Source organism: Lissotriton vulgaris, chromosome 10 (genome assembly GCF_964263255.1).
Source record: "Lissotriton vulgaris chromosome 10, aLisVul1.2, whole genome shotgun sequence".
NCBI lineage: Eukaryota > Metazoa > Chordata > Amphibia > Caudata > Salamandridae > Lissotriton > Lissotriton vulgaris.
In genome coordinates this window covers 88,658,038-88,678,126 of record NC_141698.1, presented here as the reverse complement: position 1 = coordinate 88,678,126, position 20,089 = coordinate 88,658,038, and the positions used below count along the sequence as shown (strand labels likewise).

At 42.8% G+C, this 20,089-nt stretch overlaps 1 long non-coding RNA gene across 1 annotated transcript; it reads left to right on the top strand.

The window, feature by feature from the left end:
* Positions 1-4,051: 4,051 nt before the first annotated feature.
* On the top strand, positions 4,052-6,076 carry LOC147684718 (uncharacterized). Its single transcript, XR_015300655.1, has 2 exons — positions 4,052-4,989; positions 5,131-6,076. It is a non-coding gene; the product is annotated as an uncharacterized LOC147684718 (long non-coding RNA).
* The last annotated feature ends 14,013 nt before the right edge of the window (positions 6,077-20,089 follow it).

Here is a 20,089-nt window from a genome sequence, read left to right as displayed (position 1 = left end):
CACTGTGCATCATGTCAGATAATGGAGCTTCAGTGCTTGTCAGTCACGCCCTCTTGCCCAATCAGAAGCTGGAATAGAGATAAAAGTCTATTTGGCACCCTCAACCCTATTCCAGCTTCTGATTGGGTACAAGCTCCTGGGTGTGCCTCTGGCTGCTGCAGGCAGACAGGAGTTGGAAATCGTGGGCCTGCTCTGGTATGTTTTTGTGTGTAAAAATATGAGTGTGTGTTTGTGTGCTGGGAGTGCATGTGTATATGGTTTTCTGTATGCGAGTGCCTGCAACTGTGTCTCTATGCATGTCTGCTTGTGTGCGATGTGAAAGTCTGGCCCAGGGGTTGCTAACTAGGCCCGAAGCAGAGTGCTGGATGTTGCTTTTGGGCCTCACCACTATACCAATCCCCCAGCCGCCACTGGACAATGGAGCCATTTTGTCTGGCATGCTTATGTTTAACCTGGTCACTTTCCAAAGTATGAACATATCATTGGCACCTGAAGACTCTGCACAAGAATCCACCTATTAATACTGTGACTGTCCACAGAGCAAACAATGTACAGATTTTTTTCCATGTACATCGTGTTGCGAAAAGTTAGATTTTGTACCTATCCTGGGACTTAAACGTGAATGGAAAAGGGGCCCTAGACACAACCAGGTAAAGTGTTTTTCTTTACAGAATCCAGTCAAATTTCAAGTGCTACAAAGTGAGATGTTTACTCTCTCCCTTTATGTCTTTGTTACGCGGCTGCCTTTTGTAACTGTTGGCTCTTGCTTTTCAGAATGTTTCAGCCAGCTGTGGTAGTATTCACACCACAGCAGAAATATAAATAGGCCACATTATACGACGTAAATTACTCCCTTTGAGCCTTCCATCATCAGTAATTTCCATCTCAGCCTGGTGGGTGTACTTGTACAGGGAACACTGTGGGGGCCTTGCGAGGGATCCTGTTTTGTTGGGTACATCCTCTACCTCCCATCGGGATGTAAAATTCCCTAATGGGCGGTACGAAGGATGATTTGAGTCAAATTTGACACCTTTTCTAGCGGTTTTGTCGCAAGTACCAGATGAGGGACTTTGCTTTTTTTTACACTGTGATGCAAACTGTGTTGCATGAAGAACACAAAGTGGCCAATGAAGCTCTTTATAGTAACATACCTGTTAGTTAAGTTGTATTAGCAGCCAACACAAGTTGAGTGTCACAAGAACACCAAGTGTCGTTGGCGACCACCAGGCATCAACCCTCTAGCAGAGACTCCCTGGAGGTATCACAAAGCTGACATTAGGCAGAGATTGGTGCACACCGTGTGCAATGAAGGATCTGTGTAGGTGAAGGGGAGGCGTTTCTGATGACCTTGGTGTACTTCTTATGGAATACTTGCTCTTCATATACTAAAAAAACCAGCATCCGAGCAGCTAGTCCTCTCAGGGAGCGAGCTTGTGTCCTGCCAGCATGGTTGCTGGACACACAATGATGCTATGTTAGATAAAGGGGCAGAAACCTGTTATTGTTAGCAGTAATGTAAGCTCCCAAGATAAAACTGGCCCAGCCTGTCCCTCAAACCCCATGAATAACTCCAGCTCTGATGCGTTTAGTCTAGTAAGCGGTCAATTATAGGATTCGTGTTCTGGTTGTGTCTGTGGATATCATCAGAAAAAGTTAAAAAATAAAAGAAAGGTGATTGGGAACTAAGAGGTAATACAAGCCATTTAAAAAAAAAAATGTATTTCAGTAATTTTTTATTGAAAAAGAGATTTAATCGAGCTTTTAGGAAGGACTGTGACAGATACATGGAAGTAATGATACTAAACACATGAGGGTTTAAAGTAGGAAAGAAATAGGTAGGTTGCATGGGCGTGCTGGTCAATATCTTAAGCTACAATTTTTTTTATTTTTTATGTTTTGTTTTTGAGAGGTTGGCCATTGGGTGTTGCACTGCGTATTACATTATTGCACACACCCGGTCTCTTTAAGTAAGTGACACCTGTGTCTTCACCGGGGACTACAAGAGTAGGTTGGAAGCATGGTGTGCTGAAGGAAGACAGACTAGGTTATGAAGTAACATCAGCAGTGGAAATATATATCTTGTCTTATGGAATGGCCCCCTTTCTGCTCATTGGCTCTTATGTTACTACTTGTGTGCAGTTTGACAACAGCATGATGCATGCTTTACGTCCAGCCTGTCACCCAATCACGGACTTGCTCACTCAACCTGAGCTATACAGGTTTCTCCAGATCAGGTTTATTCTGCTTTTATCCTAAGATTTATCTTTAATTAAATGTTGACTGCTGCTGAGGATTTTGACCCTCAATTGTGGGTCCAAGGTGAGGGTGTGTATTGAGGAGAAGGGCAATTAACTGCAGTTAACATCCAACTTCCTGTGGGCAATAAGCCTATTTGCACCCCTCCAGAATGGAGCATTCCACAGTAGTTAAGGACCACAATCTTACAATGACAGCCAGACAAGGAAGTATAGGGGCAGGAGTTGCAGTGATATGGGGATTGTCGGATATCATTTCGTGTTCATTCAGATATCCCTTCAATATTCCCACCATTGGAATATTTGTGAATCAAACCTCTGTTATACCAAGCAAGATCCTTACTGTGCATTAGAGCATGCTGCTACTTGTCTGCGACCAGACAGGTCAAGGGTCATATAAAATGCGAAAGGCCTTTGTTCGCCGGCATAGTCCGAGCAGAGTGACCATAATCCTTTTCGAACCTACAGTGAAAAGAATGTTTTCATTTCAACAGGGAGAAATAGAAAGAAAATATTGGAATGTTGCACCATTAAGCCTAATCCATCTGTTTGTGGCCCTTGCCCACTCCATCGTCTTCACCTGTGTCCTAATATCCCAGTGTTTTAATTGTAATTTATGGTTCACCGAAAGAGAGACAATGCTTTAAATCTTCTGGATGTATTCCATTCACTCCTTATATAGCCATATAGTATTATTTTGACAGATTTCAGTATCTGGTTCCACATTTCTTCCAACCCCATAGGTTCTAGCTTTGAGCAGTGCTAAAATAACTGGATTTCAGGTGACTTTCAGTGTAGGGTACCAACAAAAGGGCCTTCTATTTCATTGGGCTATAACATTGAACGAAGAAATAAAATACCTTTTTTAGGCTGCACTGACCATTCTACAAAAACATTGTAAGGCACCAGTAAAGAGGAGCTCAACCATTACTTTACCATCAAAGGCCACAATTTGGACACAATCCCTTGTGCAAATAACCAGATGGTAAATTTCAATAGCAATGGATGGGGGGGGGGGGGGGGGGGGGGGGGGGGGGGGGAAATAACACGCGTATTGAGCCTGTGCGAGATTCACTATTTGTGGCAGGTTTTACTGGTATGTTTATAATTGGGGTGTTCAGTTACCACCCAAATTTGAATCTTGGTTCAGACTTCGAGTGTTTGCACCTGAATGTCATGCCCCATTCGGAATAAGGCATCTTGAATGGTCCTGCTAGAGGCCTACCCCTATACAAACCAACATTTTAGAACAGGAAAGTTGTAATTGTATTTATATATCGCTTACTACCCCCGACAAGGCATCGAATCGCTTTTCAGCGAGTAGTACACTACTCCGGAACCCAAAAGGATTGGTGGTGGCTTAGATCATAGTTGAGATTTTGAAAAACTAAATCGTGGGAATGTATTTTCCCCATTGACTTCTATTGAAGCAGAGGCAAACTCAAGCAGATGACACCTAAAATAAAGCCATGTTTGGCCTGAATCAGGTTTATTGACATGTATGCCAACCTGGCTGCTTTCATCCTTCACTTTCGTGCTGAACATTTCGAAATTGCCCTACCAGACCTCTGGCCTGGATTGTCCATACCTCACTGCTCCGAGTGTAGCCTGAAGGCCAAAAACCTCTCTTTCCTATGAAAGAGATTGAATGTTTGTAGACATGAAAGATAAAAGTAGACTCTGTAGTGCAAAATTACAAACACCAACTTCAGTTAATAATTTGTTGGAGAAAGGTATTATATAATACATTATATAATAAATCTAATAAAATTATATAATAAAATTATAATATATTATTTAATATAAGTTGGATTTAAAACTAAGATGATATAGCTTAGAATGCGTATAAACACGAAGAGAGATTCCATCTTTCCGGTAATTACCGATTTTTGCAAAACAAATTAACATGTTGCCATAAATATCTCCTTTCTGCTGTCACTGTTTGTTTAGAAAAACAGATGAGATGAAGTAAAAGGAAACATCAATCCTGGGCTGCAATTAGGAAGTTAGAGATAGGCTCCCATGTAATATACTTGTACATTATTACTTTTGATACCTGTACTTTGGTGGGGTACCCTGGAAATGATGTCACAGCTGTGGACTTGTTCCCATTACACTAGTGGCCCCTACATTTTCACCCTTTGTTCAGTGACCTGAAGGTCACCTTTTCCAGCCAACTCTGCTGGGACATGCAGGCAGTTGCATTTCCACAGTAGCCCCACTTGAGGCGCCATAAATAGGGGGAAGAACTTTTACTTGAGTAAAAGCTAAGAAATCAGTGAATCATTTTCCGACATTTGATTGACATATTATGTAATAAACGTCTTAATACAGAAATGCCACACAAGTTAATGAGATGAAACAGGACTGAGAGCGAGATGTTTTCAAATGTTGCTGACAGTAGCAGGCAGTACTCTAGAATGTAGCCCCAGGTACAAAGAGGTGCATCTTTCAGTGAACTAATGCAATAACATCTCTGCAGTGATGTTATAAGACAGTTTGTATATAGAAACTCACGTTTACACGCATGCCCACACGCATGCCCACACCATCCGCCTGATTTACGTAAATCTGTGAAATTACGACCCTTATTTTTAAATTTACAACCCTTGTTCTTAAATTATGTCTTTTGCGCATAACCATTATCTTTTTTATTCCAAAGAGGCTTAACTTAGGTCTGTCTTAAGTAACAGTCCTTATTGTGTGGAATCCACTAAAAAATACTCCTACAACTGTTTATCCGCATCGCTGCTGCGGCGATTTTTGCGCTGTGCGGCTGTTTTCCTTTTCCCGCGATACATGACGAGCTCAGCTCGTCATCAGCACACGCTACCCGTGGCTGATGACGAGCTGAGCTCGTCATCAGCATCGAAAGGGTTAATGTAATAAAACTATGCATTTCATGAATACATGCAAAATACATCAGTTTAGGATTAAGAAGTGTATACTTTTTAAAATTAATTTTAGAAATGTTTTCTTCTCTCACTTAAAAATGTTCTCCAGCTATCAACAACATACCATATGAGAGGGACACAAGGTTATCCTCGAAATTATGTAAATTGCACAAAACCCTCTAGGAAGGCGAAGCCACTGTGTAAGCTATCGGCATAGACATCACTGGTTAGTCTTTGCCGCCAAAAGCACACTCAACAGAGGCGAGGAACTTTAAAACAAGAAAACACCAGCGACTTGTTCGAAGAGCACAGTAAAGGTTAGCGGACGGGCTAGGGACAATCCAACATGGCTTCTTCCTCCCGACTCCACTGTACGAGACGGCAAGCTCTGCACAGTGTACCATTTTGCTGGTGTGGATTTCCGGCACATGTTTGTGTTATATTGAGGAGAAGGAACTCCTGTTGTGCTCGGTTCAACAGTTTCTCTGCAAAACTGACAAGACTTAGGCCAAGTTTTAGGATTTCTTGAAGTCAACAGCACACCTTTGATGCACGTTCTAACCCAACTAGACACTAAAAATTGAGTGCTTGTGACTTCCTTTACAAACTTAGCCTGAATTGCATTTTTTACATGTTTTGCGCAGTAAAATTCTACTTGGGAAAAGAAGAAAAAAAAGTTAAAAATGTACTAATGTCTAAATTACCCACCCCTGAACTTTAATAGTGTAAATAGCATGTTCAAATTTGTACCTAAGAATGATAACCTGATAATTTAAATACCAAAAGCACTTGAGTGTGAGACTCATTTTTAAAATGAATGTTTGTAAGTGCAAATCCATACTGTTGGTTGTATCCATGTGTTATGTGGCTGTGAATAAAACTGTGGTACTAAATATCATATAAGCCAATAAATTATTGTTTAATCAATATTTTGGGTCCGCGTAGTGTTTCCAATAGATTCTACAGCATAGTTTCTTTTGAGTGTTGCTCTCCCACAGTTCTGTCCTGATCTGGTGCTATGGGCTGCCGACCAAATGGGTGGACTTGGACAATGGACACATGAGTTCTTTACAACACAGTTGTATCCAAAGTTGTGTTCTTTGTTACCTAAACAGACGCTGCAACAAAAAAAATGGGGAGGGGAAACATGTTTCATAATAATAATAATATACAGGGTAAGGTACTCCAGATCTCTCAGAACAGTCTTCAACGCTCTCTTTGGAAAGAATGTTCTGTGCTAAGGGAAAAGAAATTAGAGGTAAAGGTGGGCGGACGGGGGCCATTTTGCCATCTGCCAAAATGTGGTAGTTGCCCTGTCCGCTGCATTAGGAGTGTGTTGACGTCAATGGTACTCTAAATAAGGCAGACGGCCAACCACCTCTTTCTGGTGAATGTCCTGCTTCCCCAAACTATAATAAGTCCCATAGTTTTGCAAGTTCACTATGTAAAGAGTCATGCATTATCTGAAGAACTTATGGCGTTAAACAGGGACCCCCTGAGTGAAGTCAGATTCCTGGATCAGGGCAAAACAGGTGATAGAGAATAACAGTATCCAGGCAACAACAATAATATAAAATAGCTGGCAGAAAAACTTAGTATAACAATATATAAACACATCCGATCTCTATAACGTTCACACTCACAACTGAGGAAAAAACTACTCGCTCCTTCTCTTTTCCTCGGTACCTATTTTCTGACGCAGTGTTTATAAATAGGCTCAAAGAGCATATAAAAGAATTCATTGATATTAACAGACAAACGAGTTTACCATGGATAGTCTGGGACTCGTGTAAAGCTAGTATACGGGGATTCACCCAACAATACATTTGGTCCCAAAACAAAGAACTTCGAACTATAAATCAGCAAAGGTTAAATGAAATCAGGGATATCGAACTCCAGATAGCTGATGCAGTCTGTAACAACGCTTTAAATTTAGAAGCTTTAAATTTCAAATTAATTGAGCTTAAAGCAGCAATTAAAAACCTTCTGAGGGACAAAAGCGTTAATAAACTTAAAAAATATCATCTAGAACAGTATGAAAATGGAGATAAAAGTGGGAAATTATTGGCTTATAAAGTTGCGGAAGATCGGTCCATTAATATGGTTAAAGAAATTAAAGGGGACAATAATCAACTATTCAGTGATCCAAAATCGATTCTTCAACAGTTTGCTTCTTTTTATCAAAATCTTTATACACCGGAAGATGCTATCTTAGATGCCAATATTAATAATTATATGGCTGTTAATAAAGTAAATAACTTAGATGCCGAGATTACGCCTTTAGAAATCAGGGGTGCAATTAAATCTCTTGCAATGGGTAAAGCTGTTGGGGAAGATCTTATTCCTTTGGAATTGTATAAATATTGCACTGAAGAATTATTATCACTATTTGTTGAAGTGATTAATGCCATTGGTAAAGGGCAACAAGCACCCAGATCATGGAACCTTACTCAAATTATTTTCTTTTTGAAAAAAGGTAAAGCACCACAAGAGAGGGGATCTTACAGGCCTATCTCACTTATTAACAGCGATGCAAAAATCTTTGCTAAAATACTGGCTACTAGATTAGCTCCGTATATGTCCCAAATTGTCTCTCCTCAACAGCATGGATTCATCCCTAAGCGAGACACCACGGCACATATTAACATGGCTATATCAGCTTTTGATGCAGCACGGATTAAACACACCCCACTCGGTATGATTTTATTAGACGCTGAAAAAGCATTTGACCGGGTGGGGTGGGGTTTTCTGTGGGCCGCACTACAGGCATTTGGTATTAAAGGAAAACATCTGCGATGGATTCAATCTTTATATGATAATCCCATGGGTAAAATTTCATATATGGGAAAATGCTCTTCTTTGTTTTCTATTAAAAGAGGGACAAGGCAAGGGTGCCCTTTATCACCATTACTTTTTGCTCTTGCAATAGAGCCTTTTTTAATTGCCTTACAACATCAAACACTAATTTGCCCTTTTTTTAATGGATTAGATAAATTAGATATAACTGTATATGCCGATGATATCGCAGTTTTTTCCCCAGACGTTGCTAAAACTATGAAAGGCATTTTAATAGAAGCTGGTATCTATGGCTCAGTATCTGGTTATAAACTCAATACCACCAAAACTCAAGTAGTCATGAATTACCAACCTACTACTCTTGTCCCTGGAATTAGCAATACAGCCACTTATTTAGGTGTTAAAATATGCTCAGATATTGACTCCATCATAGGACTAAATTACGAACCTCTATTAAAAGAAACGGCCATGCAACTTAAGAAATGGCATAAACTTCCTATTAATTTGATTGGTCGAATAAACTTAATAAAAATGAAAATTCTGCCTAAATTCTTGTATTTGTTTCGAACAATCCCTTTGCGGGTCAATAATTCCTTCTTCACCAGATAAGAAGGCATCATTGGCAGCTTTGTATGGGGATATAAAAAAGCCCGGCGTGCTATATCACTGCTTAAACTTCCCTTTAGTCAAGGAGGACTGCTTCTTCCGGACTTTAAATTTTACTACTGGTCAGCATTTATGACTCGGATCTGCAGTCTGGCAGTTCTGGATAAATGTTTATATTTTCACAAGTTTTTACTCGGATTAGATGTCAATATGTTTTTGTATAGGATGAATGACCCCAATTACTTTAAAAGGGTTAAATTTAAGACCATAAGGGACACTGTGAGTGTCTGGCGATCTATTATGGCTAAATGCAATACATCTCTCTTTCACTGTCAAACACCTTTATGGGGCAATCCCGGCTTTCCTACTATTTTTCATGACACAGCTTGTCAAATGTTTTTAAACTCTGGTATTAGATTGCTGGGGGATTTATATGATCATATTGGCTTTATGGCATTTGATAAAATGAAACTTTGTTATAACTTACCAGAAACAGCTAGATTTAAATACTATCAGATTAGAGATTACTTAGTGAAAGAAATAGAACTCACTACAGTCTCAGAGTCTGAGATATGGGACTGTATCTATAGGGATTCTGATAGATCTATTATAAGCCTGGGGTATAAGCTCTTTTCTGATCTCAAGACCGGGGATGCTACTATTTTAACAGAGAAATGGAATAGGAAATTTGCAATGAGCATTCCTACAGATTTAATTGTCATATCATTTAAAAGCCTAAATACATCAGTTCAATCCTCCAGCTTAAAATTGCAGATGTTTAAAACAATTTGCCAATTATATTACACGCCTGAAAGGATACTTAAATGGGCAACGAACAATATTCAATCAGATAAAACGAAATGCCCTAAATGTGATTTGAGCGGTGCAGACATTGTCCACATGTTTTTCACCTGTCCTCACCTCCAGGAATATTGGGAAGGGATAACTAAGGTTATCACTGAGAGGTTGGAGCAACCTTTCGCACTCTCAAACATCGATGTTTGCATAGGCGTCAATGGGGGTGAAAGGTTTAAAGATCTGTTGAATGTTCTAATCACTTGTGGAAGGTTGAGTGTTGCCAGAGCATGGATTCAAAAGAACCCACCAACAGTTTTAGAATGGTGGAGTTTAGTAAAGGAGATCCATAGTATGGAAGTCGCTATTGCAGATTCAAGGGGATTGCAGGCCAGACGAAAAATCGATAGAATATGGGGGTTATTCATGTCTTAGCAAAACATTTTCTCATAATACATGTTTATTGATTTTTTTTTTGTTGTTGTTTAATTTTATACTTTGCATTGTTTCAATAATGTTATATACTTGTCTAACTGCAATTATGAAATATTGTCATATCTCTGTTTCTTTCTTTTCTTTGAAAAAAATGAATTGTTTATTGCCTATGTGATTCTTTGATGCAAATAAAAAACTTTGGGAAAAAAAAAAACAATATATAAACACAGGTAAAAGAAAATAAGATAACCAATAATTATAATCGCATATAAAATTTAATAACATTGATAAGAATTGATAAACATGTTAAATCAAGAACAAGAGATATAAAATGTCAATAAAAAAGGGAGACTACAGTGTTCAAATATCGTAATCTCTAGTAACAAAGGGAAAGTTAAAAACTATGATGATTCCCAGTGCTGATAGTTCGAGTTGATGTCTGTCTGTCAACGCGTTTCCACACAAAGTGTCTTCATCAGGACATTATCAGCATATTTCTGAAATTCAGAAGAATAATAAAGAAACTCTTACTTGTGTTTGAATTGATAAAACTTTTCAAGTTTGATAATTTATACTAACAGTTAATGCCAGGAAATTCTTATAACAAATTATACCGCAAAAAGGGACACATAGGGAACAAGACAAAGAAAAACACATGTCTAGTTTGGAACAATTGCTAAACATCTTTTATCTGAAGAACTGCCACATCGTTTTTGTAGTGTTAATCATATAATTCAGCTAAATCAGTGAATGGACTTTAAGTTGACATTGTGTGCAACTATAGATGGAAATGTATTCTTTTTGTACCCATTATTAACAAACATCACACTACATAGTGACAGCTTATGCCCAAAAGGGAACCATTCATTTTGGTTCCAATGTACATTGGACGTAAGTGTGTTCCAAACTAATAAAAATAGATAAGTAATCTATTTGTTGGCTAGAAATGAATATGTAACTTTGGGACCGGAGTTCAACTTTTTGAGGATAACAAAGTTGGGTCCAATCACCTTTTTCTCAATGTACTAAAGTTCCATTATCTGCTCACAACTGTGAACTACTTTTGGGTGTGGTAAAGTGTAACACCCATGTTCGAGAGGGCATCTAGATGGTGTGCACAACCTCCCATGACCGAGCCTGCCGGACCTGGTGTCTCCAGTGAGCACCAGCTGTGTAGGGTTACACAATATCTAGAAAGTAAATGGGCCCAATTCACAAAAATATTCTGAGACAAAATCCTAACGTTACGACTTTCAGTATTCACAGAAGGCATTTAGGAGTACTAAAGTTAGGATTTTGTCTCAGTTAATCTTACGTTTTGGTCTTAAGATAAATTTAAGACAAATTTAAGTTTAACTGAGACAAAATCCTAACTTTACGACTAGGATTTTGTCTCAGTTAACTGTAAATTTGTCAAAATCCTAACTTTAGTACTCTTAAACGCCCTGCTTGATAATATGCCCCTGTATTTTTTTGTGTTTGCGTTTCTCCCACATCTTGATCACTGTTACACCTGTTCACCATACCACTGTACCATGTGTTGTGCTACTATCCAGTCATATATGAAGAAAGATAAATTGCCAAAAAAGAAAATCTTACAACCCTGCGCTCTTTGAATCTTTTCAGAGCATTTATAGTGCTTTTATAAAGTTAGTTTCCTTGTAAGAAACTCTGTGTTTTCGCCCTTAAATATATGAGAACGTTCAGTTTTTTTTAATACACCCATCTTACCTTTGGTCACCTTTCGGGAATACAGGGTACCCTATATTTCTATATTTCCCCCATTATTCTGGCATTACTGTGCCACTCATTTTAACCAAGCACACACTGCCACATATTTCACAAGGGGACACCACCACACTCCCCTCTCGTGTATAGTACTAATATTGTTCTTCGTAGGACAAAATGCTATCTTGTCTTCCTGAATTAAAAGGACTTAAACCCACCCCCTCACCCCCATTTAAGGAACCTTCAGGGATATGGTCTTCTTTCATATGATTACTAAAAATGTAGCACTCTTCTTAAACAATACCAGAGTCGCTTCTAATACACATAGCATCTCGTCACCCCTACTGGATAAAACTATTAGTTGGATGCGGTGGCTGACCGCTCACAATTAGGCCTTTTCATGTAAAACAAAAAAAACAGTAAACAGGAGCGGACCCAAAAGATCTGAACTTTACTGATACTTTGCCAACTCACATTGCTTCCTGTCCTTGCTAAAGTCGTCTTAGGGCCAGAAGAACAAAATTGTGTGTTTGCGATTGGCAAATTTTTGCGATTTGCTATTAGGAAATCACAAACTGCAATGTACAGCAGTGTGTTTGCAACTTACAGCGATTCACAGTAAGTCACAAATGACCTTGCCTCATCAATATTCATGAGGCAGGTCGGAATTTGCGACACATTGTGAATGGCTACAATCACAGAGATGGTGGCTGGCTGGGGCCAGCAGAGCACCATGTTTGTGATTGCAGCCCATTTTCCTTAAAGGAAAACGTGCTTAAAAATATTTTGGCCCTTTGGGACCCCTTCTTGTTTGCGAATGGGTTATCACCAAGGTGGTAACTGCAAATGTTTTGTGACTGCATTCCCGGTTGCAAAGAACAAGTTACTTACCTTCGGTAACACTTTTTTCTGGTTGATACAGTATCTGGCTGTGGATTCCTTGTGAATAGATTCCCACAGCAGTCCCACTCCCGGAGGAGGGTGTCCACCCTAGTAGTCCTGAAGGACGAAACAAGCAAAGTGTCCGTCCCTCCTCCCCTCTGCATCTAAACAATAATGCTTTGCGAAAGTGTGGAGGGAGGCCCAAGTTGCCACCCTGCAAATGTCCTCCACAGGAACACTTCCAGACAAAGCAGATGTAGATGACTTTGCCCTAGTAGAATAAGCTCTCAAACCTTCTGGAGGTTCCTTACCGGCCAGGGAGTAGCAAATCTTGATTCACAAGACAATCCATCTAGACAGCGTGCGCTTGTGCACCGCTCTGCCTTTCCTGCAGCCAACAAAACCCACGAAGAGTTGGTCATCAATTCGGAACTCCTGGTTCTGTCAAGGTAGAAGCTCACCGCCCTCTTAGGGTCCAGACGGTGAAGTCTTTCCTCCTCCTTGGAAGAGTAAGGATAAAAGGTAGGGACGGTAATGGACTGCCCCAGATGGAAGGGAGTTACCATCTTAGGCAGAAAAGCAGCCCTGGTCCTGAGTACCATTCTTTCAGCATGAATAGTTAAGAACGGGGGTTTTGAACTTAGAGCTTGAAGCTCACTTACCCTCCTTGCGGAGGTAATCGCAATCAGAAAGACCGTTTTAAAAGATAACAACGTCAAGGGACACCTGTGCAAGGGCTTGAAAGATGAACCCATTAAGAAAGTAAGGACAAGATTCAAGTCCCATTGAGGCACAATAAAAGGAGTGGGAGGAAATGTATTCATAAGACCCTTTAAGAACCTTAAAACAGCAGGTGACTTAAATAAGGGCGGCTGGTCCGGCAAACAAAGGAATGCTGACAAAGCCGAAAGATAACCTTTCACTGTTGCTACAGCAAATCCATGCTGAGCCAAAGAGAGTGCAAACTGAAGAATGTCAGACAAGCGAGCCTTCAAGGGGGTCAATGGACTTCTCTCCACACCATGAGTCAAACTTGGACCAGTTATAAGAATAGATAGACTTGGTGGAGTGTCGCCTGGCTGATAGAATAACATCCACCATGTCAGGTGGGGGCGAAAAAGAATTCAGGTTGCCCCATTCAATCTCCAGGCATGAAGGTGTAAGCTCTGGAGGTGGGGGTGTAGAACCTGCCCCTGTGACTGCAAGACGAGGTCTGCCCTGAGAGGGAGACGGAGAGGCAGGTACGAGGAGAGATGGAGAAGATCTGTGTACCACACCCTTCTTGGCCAATCCGGGGCGATCAATATGACTTGGGCCCGGTCTTGGCGAACCTTCCTCAGAACCCGAGGAATCATGGGTATGGGAGGAAACGCGTAAAGGAGTTGTGAGCCCCAACTCAACTGAAACGCGTCCCCCAAATCTCCCTGCATCAGACACTGGAGACTGTAGAATGACGGGCAGTGAGCGTTCTCGTGAGTAGCGAACAGGTCCACCTGAGGAGTTCCCCACGTCCGAAAGACGTGCGGACTACCTCTGGATGAAGCCTCCACTCGTGGTCGGCTGAGAACTGCCGACTGAGACTGTCTGCACGTACGTTCAGAACTCCGGCCAGCTGATTTGCCATCAGACAAATCTGATGGTCCTGAACCCAGGACCAGAGATGCAGAGCCTCTCTGATATACCACATCATGGTAGTGTTGTCCGTTAGGACATGAACCGACTGACCGCGAAGTGAAGCAACCTTTCCTTTGGAGACCAAAGACCCTTGATCTCCAGATCCCCAAGATGAGCACACCACCCTAGAGTGGATGCATCCGTTATCACAGTGGCCACCGATGGAGGCAGATGAAAGGGCTTTCCCTGAGACAGATTGCCTTCCACACTTCACCAAGATAGATCCGCCACAGCTTCTCTGGAGATCCTCACTGACTCCCTGAGATCTCCTGTGTAGACACCACTGGAGTGCCCTTATGTGCCAGCGTGCATGTTCAACCAACAGAATACAGGAGGCCATCAGACCAAGCAGACGAAGGACCTTCAGGAACAACCGCTCCATTGTAAAAATAAGGAATAATTTCCTGTAGGTCGAGAATCCTTTGTGGAGGAGGGAATGCCCGACACAGCGGTATCCAGTACTGCACCTATGAACAGGTTGCGCTGAGAGGGCACCAGGTGAGATTTGGCCACATTTATCGAGAAACCTAACCTGTACAACAACTGAGTTGCAATCTGCAGATGATGGAGCACCTTCTCTGGCGACTGTGCTTTGTTCAGCAAGTCGTCCAGATAAGTGAATACTGGTATCCCTGACCTTCTGATATGGGCTGCTACCACCGCCATCACCTTGGTGAAGACTCGAGGTGCAGTAGTAAGACCACACGGAAGAACCGCAAACTGGTAATGTTGCGATCATACCGTAAAACGGAGATACTTCGTGTGCAACTTCAGGATTGGAATGTGAAAAATACGCATGCTGCAAGTCGATCGACACCATCCAGTCCTCTTGCTGCAGTGCCTGAAGAACCTGCACAAGGGTGAGCGTTTTGAACTTCTCCTGCTTCAGAAAGAGGTTCAAAACCCTGAGGTCCAGGATTGGACAAAGTCTGCCATCCTTTTTGGGGATCAGGAAATACCGGGAGTAGCATCCCTGACCCCATTCCTGCTCCGGAACCACCTCTATCGCACATTTTCTTAGTAACGCCAGGGCTTCCTCCTGCAGGAGAAGTAGGTGATCCTCTGAGCAAAATCCTTGGCAAGGAGGGTAATTTGGAGGGAATTCCCGAAAGGGAAGAGCATACCCATTCTCTACAAGATTGAGAACCCAAAGGTCTGATGTGATCGATTCCCAATCCTGCAGAAAATGAGTAAGCCGACCCCCCACAGGACCAACATGATCTAGAATGGTGGATCTAGGGCTGCTTTGCTGTGGAAGAGGAAGAGGAAGAAGAGGAGGAGGAAGAGGAAGAGGAAGACAAAGAAGAAGAAGAGGACGAAGAGGAGGACAAAGAGGAAGAGGAGAAAGAGGAAGAAGAAGAGGAAGAGGACGAGGAGGAGGAAGAAGAAGAGGAAGAGGACAAGGAGGACGAGGAGGAAGAGGACGAAGAGGAGGAAGAGGACAAAGAGGAAGAGGACAAAGAGGAAGAGGACGAAGAGGAGGAAGAGGACAAAGAGGAAGAGGAAGAAGAAGAGGAAGAGGACAAGGAGGACGAGGAGGACGAAGAGGACGAAGAGGAAGAGGAAGAAGAGGAGGAAGAAGAGGAAGAGGACGAGGAGGAAGAAGAGGAAGAAGAAGAGGAAGAAAAAGAGGAAGAAAAAGAGGAAGAAAAGAGGAAGAAAAAGAGGAAGAGGAAGAGGAGGAGGACGAGGAGGAAGAGGAGGAAGAAGAGGAAGAGGAAGAGGAGGAAGAGGACGAGGAGGAAGAGGACGAGGAGGAAGAAGAGGAGGAAGAAGAGGAGGAAGAAGAGGAGGAAGAAGAGGAAGAGGAAGAGAAAGAAGAGGAGGAAGAAGAGGAAGAAGAGGAGGAGGAAGAGGAGGAAGAAGAGGAGGAAGAAGAGGAAGAGGAGGAAGAAGAGGAAGAGAAAGAAGAGGAGGAAGAAGAGGAAGAAGAGGAGGAAGAAGAGGAGGAGGAAGAAGAGGAAGAGGAAGAGGAAGAAGAGGAAGAGGAGGAGGAAGAGGAAGAGGAAGAAGAAGAGGAAGAGGAGGAAGAGGAAGAAGAGGAAGAAGAGGAGGAAGAGGAGGAAGAGAAAGAAGAGGAGGAAGAAGAGGAGGAAGAAGAGGAGGAAGAAGAGGAAGAGAAAGAAGAGGAGGAAGAAGAGGAAGAGGAAGAGGAGGAAGAGGAAGAGGACGAAGAGGACGAGGAAGAGGAAGAGGACGAAGAGGAGGAGGAGGAAGAGGAGGAGGAGGAAGGAGAGGAGGAAGAGGAAGAAGAGGAGGAAGAAGAGGAGGAGGAAGAGGAGGAAGAAGAGGAAGAGGAGGAGGAATAGGAGGAGGAAGAGGAGGAGGAAGAGGAAGAGGAGGAAGAGGAAGAAGAGGAAGAAGGAGGAGGAAGAAGAAGAAGAGGAGGAAGAGGAAGAAGGAGGAAGAGGAAGAAGAGGAAGAAGAGGAAGAAGAGGAGGAAGAGGAAGAGGAAGACAAAGAAGAAGAAGAGGACGAAGAGGAGGACAAAGAGGAAGAGGAGAAAGAGGAAGAAGAAGAGGAAGAGGACGAGGAGGAGGAAGAAGAAGAGGAAGAGGACAAGGAGGACGAGGAGGAAGAGGACGAAGAGGAGGAAGAGGACAAAGAGGAAGAGGAAGAAGAAGAGGAAGAGGGGACAAAGAGGAAGAGGAAGAAGAAGAGGAAGAGGGGACAAAGAGGAAGAGGAAGAAGAAGAGGAAGAGGACAAGGAGGACGAGGAGGACGAAGAGGACGAGGAAGAAGAGGAGGAAGAAGAGGAAGAGGACGAGGAGGAAGAAGAGGAAGAAGAAGAGGAAGAAAAAGAGGAAGAAAAAGAGGAAGAAAAAGAGGAAGAAAAAGAGGAAGAAAAAGAGGAAGAAAAAGAGGAAGAGGAAGAGGAAGAGGAAGAGGAGGAGGACGAGGAGGAAGAGGAGGAAGAAGAGGAAGAGGAAGAGGAGGAAGAGGACGAGGAGGAAGAGGACGAGGAGGAAGAGGAAGAGGAGGAGGAAGAAGAGGACAAAGAGGAGGAGGAAGAAGAGGAGGAAGAAGAGGAAGAGGAAGAGGAGGAAGAAGAGGAAGAGGAAGAGGACAAAGAGGAAGAGGAAGAGGAGGAAGAAGAGGAAGAGGAAGAAGAGGAAGAGGAAGAAGAGGACGAAGAGGACGAGGAAGAGGAAGAGGACGAAGAGGACGAGGAAGAAGAGGAAGAAGAGGAGGAGGAAGACGAAGACAAAGAGGAAGAGGAAGAGGAGGAGGAAGAGGAGGAGGAAGAGGAGGAAGAAGAAGAGGAAGAAGAGGAAGAAGAAGAGGAAGAGGAAGAGGAGGAGGAGGAGGAAGAAGAGGAAGAGGACGAGGAGGAAGAAGAGGAAGAAGAGGAAGAAGAAGAGGAGGAAGAAGAGGAAGAGGAGGACGAGGAAGAAGAGGAAGAGGACGAGGAGGAAGAAGAGGAAGAAGAAGAGGAGGAAGAAGAGGAAGAGGAAGAAGAGGAAGAAGAGGAAGAGGAGGAAGAAGAGGAAGAGGAAGAGGAGGACGAGGAAGAGGACGAAGAGGACGAAGAGGACGAAGAAGAGGAAGAAGAGGAAGAAGAGGAAGAAGAGGAGGAAGAAGAGGAAGAGGAGGAGGAAGAAGAGGACGAGGAGGAAGAGGACGAAAAGGAAGAGGAAGAGGAGGAAGAAGAGGAAGAAGAAGAGGAAGAGGAAGAAGAGGAAGAAGAGGAAGAAGAAGAGGACGAGGACGAAGAAGAGGACGACGAAGAGGACGAAGAAGAGGACGAAGAAGAGGATGAGGAAGAGGATGAGGAAGAGGAAGAGGACAAAGAGGAAGAGGAAGAGGAGGAAGAAGAGGACGAGGAAGAGGAGGAAGAAGAGGAAGAGGAAGAAGAGGACGAAGAAGAAGAGGAAGAAGAGGAAGAGGACGAAGAGGAAGAAGACGAAGAGGACGAAGAGGACGAAGAAGAAGAGGACGAAGAGGACGAAGAGGACGAAGAGGACGAGGAAGAAGAGGAAGAGGAAGAGGAGGAGGACGAAGAGGAAGAGGAGGAGGAAGAGGAGGAAGAGGAAGAGGACGAAGAGGAAGAGGAGGAAGAAGAGGAAGAGGAGGAAGAGGACAAAGAGGACGAAGAGGAAGAGGACGAAGAAGAGGAAGAGGACGAAGAGGAAGAAAAAGAGGAGGAAGAGGACGAAGAAGAGGACGAAGAAGAAGAGGAAGAGGACGAAGAAGAGGAGGAGGAAGAGGAAGAGGACGAAGAGGAGGAAGAAGAGGAGGAGGAAGAGGAAGAGGAGGAAGAAGAGGAGGAAGAAGAGGAAGAGGAAGAGGAGGAAGAGGACGAAGAGGACAAAGAAGAGGAAGAGGAGGAAGAGGAGGAAGAAGAGGAAGAGGATGAGGAAGAGGATGAGGAAGAGGAGGAAGAGGACGAAGAGGAAGAGGAGGAAGAGGAGGAAGAAGAAGAGGAGGAAGAAGAGGAAGAGGAGGACGGAGAGGACGAGGAAGAGGAAGAAGAGGATGGAGAGGACGAGGAAGAGGAAGAAGAAGAGGACGAAGAAGAGGAAGAAGAGGAAGAAGAGAAAGAGGAGGAGGAGGAAGAAGAGGAAGAGGGCAATGAGGAAGAAGAAGAGGAGGACGAAGAGGAAGAGGAAGAGGAGGAAGAGGACGAAGAGGAGGAAGAAGAGGAAGAGGACGAAGAGGAAGAAGAAGAGGAAGAGGAAGAGGAGGAGGAAGAGGAGGAAGAAGAGGAAGAGGAGGAAGAGGAGGAGGAAGAGGAAGAGGACGAAGAGGAGGAAGAAGAGGAAGAGGACGAAGAGGAAGAAGAAGAGGATGAGGATGAGGAGGAAGAGGAAGAGGAGGAAGAAGAGGAGGAAGAAGAGGAAGAGGAAGAGGAGGAAGAGGACGAAGAGGAAGAGGACGAAGAGGAGGACTACTCACCCGTGAGGGTCTCAAGGCGCTGGGCTGGGGTGGGGAATGCTGCTACTGCTCGAAAAGCCAGGTCTTGAGGAGTTTTCTGAAGGTCAGCAGGTCTTGGGTCTGCCATAGGTGGATGGGGTGGGTGTTCTAGGTCTTGTTATCAAATGTTGTGATGTTATACCAAGGAGTTGACTTTCCGAAACTGAAATAAACGATAGAGGTTCTCATACATAACAATACCATCAGAACAGGCAGTAAATGGGGCCCTTCCATAATCTCCGAACATCTATGTATGTGTTAGCAAAGGATTGTAGTTGTGCACATGCATACGAGCAGAAAATCTGCATTCCCTCAGATCTGAACAAGCCAGCCCACAAGTTCTTTTATTTTGAATTTGATAGTGCTTTATTGAAGAGAATTCAAAATTATACAGTATTGTAAACGGAAAATAAGTATGCAAAATCACTATAAATACAATAAAAGGATAATGGATTTGAACATAAAATAAGCAACAAACAAACTAAATACATAGTAAAGACTATATATATTGTATAGTGCTAGAGTAATCTGATTGAAGCAAATAGCATTTTAAGAATTTTCAAAAACTACTAGAAAAAGAAAGGGTGCTGAAATGAGAGAATAGGAAATTCTTAATAAATTCTAAGAGATTCAAATATAAACAATGAAAAAAAAAATGACAGCAGCTAAATATTTTGTAAGAAAGTTATGGGGGTTCGGAAGTAGTATTGGTAATTGAAGGGATGACATCTCTGGATAAGGAGGATGAGGGCAGCAAGCCTCTTTTAATTATCAGGTGTATGGTATTGGCATTAGAGCTATTATTTGGCCCTCACTTTCTTAAGAAAAAGAATACGAAATTGCTACATGTGGAAGAAGAGTGGTGCAGACCAGGAGAGCGATGAACCTCTTTGGAATGTATGTTTCTGTCTCCTTACCCCAAGGCTTGGTTGTTTGTGGATTCTGTCTGCGTGCGTGCACGAAGCCTTTCAGTGCACGGCAGTCTCAGGGACGCTGGGCGAGAGCCCATGCTTGCAGCCTACTGGGAACTTTTGCATGAGTGTTTTAGCCAATCTGGCTCGGTATTTACAAAGCCAGGCAAGGGGCTTTTTGTGCCGCATTGCACTGCAT